This window comes from Oncorhynchus keta, chromosome 1, assembly GCF_023373465.1.
Source record: "Oncorhynchus keta strain PuntledgeMale-10-30-2019 chromosome 1, Oket_V2, whole genome shotgun sequence".
Taxonomy (NCBI): domain Eukaryota; kingdom Metazoa; phylum Chordata; class Actinopteri; order Salmoniformes; family Salmonidae; genus Oncorhynchus; species Oncorhynchus keta.
The window spans coordinates 56475684-56483251 of NC_068421.1; the positions used below are offsets into that span (position 1 = coordinate 56475684).

The 7568-nt window shown below is 42.5% G+C and overlaps 1 protein-coding gene across 9 annotated transcripts in view; it reads right to left on the minus strand.

Annotated features, from left to right (window-relative positions):
* The window catches only part of LOC118388632 (unconventional myosin-IXb-like), a 102274-nt gene extending 94706 nt beyond the window's left edge, over window positions 1-7568 (minus strand). For 6 of the 9 annotated variants that reach the window (XM_052528612.1, XM_052528627.1, XM_052528601.1 and 3 more), the window contains exon 1: window positions 7164-7568. The gene's annotated coding sequence lies outside the window, so the exon portion shown is untranslated. The remainder of the gene's footprint in view (window positions 1-7163) is intronic. The other 3 variants (XM_052528636.1, XM_052528633.1, XM_052528595.1) reach the window with 2 other exon arrangements.

The following is a 7568-nucleotide window of genomic DNA, read 5'->3' on the forward strand; positions in this document are numbered from 1 at the left end:
TTTGCTGTGTCTGTCAACGTAGTGTCCAGAGCATGGAGGCGCTACCAGGAGACAGGCCAATACATCAGGAGACGTGGAGGAGGCCAACAACCCAGCAGCAGGACCGCTACCTCCACCTTTGTGCAAGGAGGAGCAGGAGGAGCACTGCCAGAGCCCTGCAAAATGACCTCCAGCAGGCCACAAATGTGCATGTGTCTGCTCAAATGGTCAGAAACAGACTCCATGAGGGTGGTATCGGGGTTGTGCTTACAGCCCAACACTGTGCAGGACGTTTGGCATTTGCCAGAGAACACCAAGATTGGCAAATTCGCCACTGGCGTCCTGTGCTCTTCACAGATGAAAGCAGGTTCACACTGAGCACATGTGACAGACGTGACAGTCTGAAGACGCCGTGGAGAACGTTCTGCTGCCTGCAACATCCTCCAGCATGACCGGTTTGGCGGTGGGTCAGTCATGGTGTGGGGTGGCATTACTTTGGGGGGCCGCACAGCCCTCGATGTGCTCGCCAGAGGTAGCCTGACTGCCATTAGGTACCCGAGATGAGATCCTCAGACCCCTTGTGAGACCATATGCTGGTGCAGTTGGCCCTGGGTTCCTCCTAATGCAAGACAATGCTAGACCTCATGTGGCTGGAGTGTGTCAGCAGTTCCTGCAAGAGGAAGGCATTGATAATATGGACTGGTCCGCCCGTTCCCCAGATCTGAATCGAATTGAGCACATCATGTCTCGCTCCATCCACCAACGCCACGTTGCACAACAGACTGTCCAGGAGTTGGCGGATGCTTTAGTCCAGGTCTGGGAGGAGATCTCTCAGGAGACCATCTGCCACCTAATCAGGAGCATGCCCAGGCGTTGTAGGGAGGTCATACAGGCACGTGGAGGCCACACACACTACTGAGCCTCATTTTGACTTGTTTTGACTTGTTAAAGTTGGATCAGCTTGTAGTGTGGTTTTCCACTTTAATTTTGAGGGTGACTCCAAATCCAGACCTCCATGGGTTGATAAATTTGATTTCCATTGATAATTTGTGTGATTTTGTTGTCAGCACATTCAACTATGTAAAGAAAAAAGTCTTTAATTAGAATACTTCATTCATTCAGATCTAGGATGTGTTATTTTAGTGTTCCCTTTATTTTTTTGAGCAGTGTATACACACACACACACACACACACTTCTTTTTACGTTATTTTTAAGTCCATAACAACAACATCAGAAAACAACTTTTGCAGTCTGGGAGCAATCCCCCCCAATGTGGAGGGTAGCGTTTCCCATTAATTAAATTACACACCCTACAAGAGACCTGTGTTTGACTAGCAGTGTTTCTGTACAGCACAATGTAATGGCAGAGTTTACAACATTTAATTGGGAAAGCCTTTAGAAATGTTTTTATTTAAACAGTTCATGACTGAATTGTCCATCGCTAAGATTTAAATATGACTTTGGAACAAACTTTTATACCTGGTTTGCATACCCATTACTGTTTAAATAAATCTTGATAATAAAAATAAAACGCTAATTGTAAACTTTAAAAAAAACATGTGACCAAATTAAACAATTCACTGCCACCCTAGAGACCAATTTTAAAATTGATGTCGCATCGCCATGTCAAAGGGTCTACTGTTTTGGTCGCAGTCTCGAATCCTGCAATTGTGTGAGTTTAAGTCCTTTCATCTTCTAAAATAATTTCAATGCCACTGAATAACTGCTGAGACTGTTGTATAGTATCATGCGAGGGCAGGTGGCTTTGACTACTTCTACAGGTAGACCAGGCAGCACATAAACAGACTGGGGGAGCTGGGGGACTCATTAGTGTTTCTAAGAAGAGAACAACAGATCTAGGATCAGATTCCCAAATCCTATTCTTTACCATTTGGAGGATAAAAAAAATATATAAAAATATTTTTTTAAATCTGACCATGGAAGTGCAGAGGGACTCTTCAGGGTTTGTTACAGAGAACACTGCAATAATATATATATATATATATATACACACACACATCTGTAATATATATATATATATAATACATTCACTTTTTGTATCATGCATAGGCCTACTTCATTACAAACTACGCAAAAATATAAAATGCAACAGGCAGCAATTTTACTGTGTTACATTTCAAAAGGAAATCAGTCAATTGAAATAAATTCATTATGCTCTAGTCTATGGATTTCACATGACTGGGCAGGGGTGCAGCCATGGGTGGGCCTGTTTCCCTTGTGGGTGGGCCTATGCCCTCCCAGGCCCACCCATGGCTGCGCCCCTGCCTGCCTAGTCATGTGAAATCCATAGATTAGGGCCTAATGATTGAGGCCTGTTGGACGTACTGCTAAATTCTCTAAAATGACGTTGGGAGCAGCTTATGGTAGAGAAATTTACATTGAATACACTGGTAGCAGCTCTGGTGGACATTCTTGCAGTCAGCATGCCAATTGCACATTCCCTCAACTTGGGACATCTGTGGCATTGTGTTGTGTGACAAAACTGCTCATTTTAGAGTGGCCTTTTACTCTACCCAGCACAATGTGCACCTGTGTAATGATCATGCTGTTTAATCAGCTTCTTGATATGCCACACCTGTCAGGTGGATGGATTATCTTGTCAAAGGAGAAATATTCACTAACAGGGATTTAAACAAATTTGTGCACAAAATCAGAGAGAAATAAGCTTTCTGTGCGCATGGAATATTTCTGGGATTTTTTATTTCAGCTCATGAAACCAACACTTTCCATGTTGTGTTTATATTTTTGTTCAGTATACTTTCTCTGACCTAATTTCGCAAAGTAGCCATGAGTCATCATTGCTTAGGGCCTGCGTGGAAAAATGAGGGTGACTTCCCAAGTTATTCGAGAAACTCAGAACGACACAGTCAGGAACAGGATTGGGAGATAAGATCGCTAGAGATGGTTCCCAGACAGCTTTCAGCTCTTCACTAAACGCACCCACCCATATACATCACTTTGCTTAACCACTTCTGAGAGACGTCATCTAAAAATAAGAAACACATATCCGCACAATTAAAAACGCAATAGGCCTACACCATACAGTCAATGGCTTACACTCAAGCCTCCGACATACACCAAACATTAGGAACGCCATCCTAATATTGAGTTGCGTGCACCTCCCCCTCGGAACAGCCTCAATTCGTTGGGCCATGGACTACAGGGTGTCAAAAAAGTTCCACAGGGATGCTGGCCCATGTTGACTTCAATGCTTCCCACAGTTGTGCCTAGTTAACTGGATGGCCTTTGGGTGGTGGACCATTCTTGATACAAACAGGAAACTGTTGCGCATGAAAAACCCTGCAGTGTTGCAGTTCTTGACACAAACCGCTGTCCCTTGCACCTACTACCATACCCTGTTCAAAGGCACTTAAATCTTTTGTCTTGTCCATTCACCCTCTGAATGGCACACATACACAATCAATGTCTCAATTGTCTCAAGGCTTAAATTATTTAACCTGTCGCCTTCCCTTAATTGAAGTGGATTTAACAAGTGACATAAATAAGGGATCATAGCTGTCAGTGTCATGGAAAGAGCAGGTGTTCTTAATGTTTTGTACACTCATTGTACAGTAGCATCATTCGTTAAGGCTATTGTATGAGACTAAGAAATGTAGGGCCTAGGAAATAACCTAATTAAAAAAGTGTAAACATTTAATGCAGTTGTGTAACATGCTGTGTGCTTGATAAGACATAAACAGGGAACAACAACAGTTCCTGTATTAAAGTGCTAGACCTACAGGTTTAGTTTTGGTGAATTAATCAAACTGATGAGACTTCTCTGAAAAGAGCTTTCCATCTGCTTAGTTGCTTATGCAAAAGCAATGTTGCCTGTGCAAATAGGAAAAAGGATTGTGGATGAAGTCAACACAAGTGTGGATTTCTGTTAAGTTAGCCTATGTACTGAGACACAGAGCAAATATTTTCTATCACATTAGCCTACTATCAGAGAGAATAGACTGCTTGTAAAATGATGTATCAAAGCATTCCTTTATCAATGTGTTGTAAATGGAGTGAATATCAAGACATATCTGGCTGATAAAGAAATTACGTTGATCATCTTTCCACCCACAGTTCCACTCAATTGCATCTGCCAGGCTGTTTAGGCCAATTAGAAGTCGACTCCTAAAAATGGAACATCACCCTGAGCTTTAACCCTCCCACTGTTCCAACACCAGTAGCCTGACAACAGTAGGGCAATGGTGTATGAGCCAGGGGCCATATGGCCCTTAAGACAAACAAAAAAAACTTTATGTGGATCCAGTGTGCTTTCTGCAGTGCATCCAGAAGAAAATTATTCAAATGAAACCCTGTCTTTCATATCTTTAACATTCCAAGGCATTTGAGTCAGCTATGAAACAAAGTCTCTATTTATTACATTGGTTTCCTGTTCCCCAATCAGGTTTACTAATCAGAGTTAGGGGTTAAAATGGTCGCTGTATCTTGTTCAGCACAGAACTCTTTCAAAGAAGTTGAAGCTGTAAGGGCCACTAAATGCAGACACATGGCAAACAGAGCAGCTTAGAGAGGGAAGTGTAAATACACTATTTCATCAGAAGGAAATGACTTGCACATTACACACCCCCACTGGAATAACACCAAATAGCAAGTTCAAGAATGACAGACTTCAGCTAAACATACACCTAATTTCACTGTTGGGATCTTGCACCTTAAAAAGCACAAAAAAGACGATTGGCACTCCCCATCTCAAACTGTTCTGAAATCGTTTATGTTAGAAACAGATGACATTAGTATTCCAGGAACATTATTTTGTTGAATTGAATTTGATCACTGAGAAATTCAGCTAATTGACTGCACACAAGTTGGCTATTTAAAAATGTATAGGATTATTATGTTAAAAATATAACCTAAAATCCAAGTTGGAGTAAACATTTTCTAACAATGAGTTAGACATGAGGAACCCAAACAAATGGTCAAGACACCCACATCCCACCCCAACAACAAGTATATAGTATCAGTTCTCTATGTTTGACAAGTAGTATGGAGCTGGGGCTCGGAGTATTGTTTCTTCATCCTACGTAATGTATTTTCAGTGAATTTGGTGATGTTTTTTCCCCCCTGTCCAGAGAAAGTCATTTAAGTTCTGATGACCAGGTGGCGAATCGCATCTCTGCATGTCTGGCAGACATATCAGTGTGGATGACGGATCACCACCTCAAGCTGAACCTCGGCAAGACGGAGCTGCTCTTCCTCCCGGGGAAGGACTGCCCGTTCCATGATCTCGCCATCACGGTTGACAACTCCATTGTGTCCTCCTCCCAGAGCGCTAAGAACCTTGGCGTGATCCGACACAGTCAGGAACAGGATTGGGAGATAAGATCGCTAGAGATGGTTCCCAGACAGCTTTCAGCTCTTCACTAAACGCACCCACCCATATACATCACTATACATGTCGTTCTCAACTAACATCAAGGCGGTGGCCCGTTCCTGTAGGTTCATGCTCTACAACATCCGCAGAGTACGACCCTGCCTCACACAGGAAGCGGCGCAGGTCCTAATCCAGGCACTTGTCATCTCCCGTCTGGATTACTGCAACTCGCTGTTGGCTGGGCTCCCTGCCTGTGCCATTAAACCCCTACAACTCATCCAGAACGCCGCAGCCCGTCTGGTGTTCAACCTTCCCAAGTTCTCTCACGTCACCCCGCTCCTCCGCTCTCTCCACTGGCTTCCAGTTGAAGCTCGCATCCGCTACAAGACCATGGTGCTTGCCTACGGAGCTGTGAGGGGAACGGCACCTCAGTACCTCCAGGCTCTGATCAGGCCCTACACCCAAACAAAGGCACTGCGTTCATCCACCTCTGGCCTGCTCGCCTCCATACCACTGAGGAAGTACAGTTCCCGCTCAGCCCAGTCAAAACTGTTCGCTGCTCTGGCCCCCCAATGGTGGAACAAACTCCCTCACGACGCCAGGACAGCAGAGTCAATCACCACCTTCCGGAGACACCTGAAACCCCACCTCTTTAAGGAATACCTAGGATAGGATAAGTAATCCTTCTCACCCCCCCTAAAAGATTTAGATGCACTATTGTAAAGTGGCTGTTCCACTGGATGTCATAAGGTGAATGCACCAATTTGTAAGTCGCTCTGGATAAGAGTTGAACTTGACTTAAATGTAATGTAAATGTAAGTTGTTGGGTTTATGTCCCAGCTTACATCCTGATTTTACCAGGTTCTGACCACTAAATGGTGCTGTTCCAGGTGTTTTTTCTTTTTAAGAATCCCTCCTATTCATTGGAATTGGTCCACAAATGCAACAAACAAAAAAAAAACAAAAAAAAGTGGTACCGTGGTTGTCTTATTCATTAGAAAAAAAGTTGTCCAAATCATGTGTTTGGTACTATATTTATTCGAAATTATATGAATCCTAAAAAATGTAAATGGCCAATATGGGTGCAATCAATTACCTTAATTTCTCAGAGATATAATTATATTTCAACAAAATAATGTTTCCAGAATGCTTATCTTATCTGCTTCTAAATGCTCTGAATTTGTTTCTGTAATAAGAGATGATGGGTGTCAGGGCTTGCTGAAATGACATGGTACAACCTTGTTCCTATTTGGTCTTTTTCTGTTTGTGATTAAGTTTTTCCACAGGTCATACATTAGTAATGTAGCTACAATGCTGTGGAGGATTTTGGCAGCATGTGGTTGGGTGGAGGTGAAAGGACGTGGGACTGAATTACAGAGGAGAGAGTCCTCCAACTTTGAAGCTTGGCTACCCCACTCTTTTTTGCTCCAAGATGTGTCATAAAACGTATGTCAGCGACACTTGTGTGTGTGTGTGTGTAAGCTCAGACAATGAGCAAGAGCACTCGTTGTCACAATGTATAGAGGCAAAAATGTTTTGTTAAGTTCACTACCAACTTGTCTGGCTGCTTTTTTTGGACATTGGAATGAGAATCAAAGAGGAAGTAGACACTGAGGTAACTTGAATTATAGACATCAATGAACTGCAATGAAATGTCTTATCACTTATGATTACTATAGCGACACTAAGTTCATTAAAACTCCTACACCAAATGATTTGGATACGGCACAACAATTCTGTCTAGGGTCTGCTTCCCATATTTCATTGATTTGTTCATTGACAAACTTACGTTCAGAACAAGCATTGTAACTAGATAAACATACATTATCTTACCTTGTTCAGTTGTTTTTCTCATCGTCTAAGATGACTCCTTTCCTTATTGTGTTTCGCGCATACAACTGACGGATAATTTAAAAAGCTGCTTTTGTAGTTCCCTTGTTGATTAAATCAAGACTGGCTAACCAAATACATTCAGCTAACGTTAGCCTGTTAGCTAAGGACGTTGTCGTTCAGAATCAAGCAGTAAAATTACGCAATTAAATTAGCTAACGGTCAAAAACATAAGCAACCCGCAAAGTTATGTATCTACAAGGTGGTGTACCTGTTTGCTATTGCTATCTTACCCGAATATTAAAACCTGTCTTGTAGTAAAATACGTTGAATTGTACATCCTTTTCAAACCTACTGGCTGGCTTTTCTAGCTGACTAATAACTGCTAGCCAGCTACTCTACTTCCTT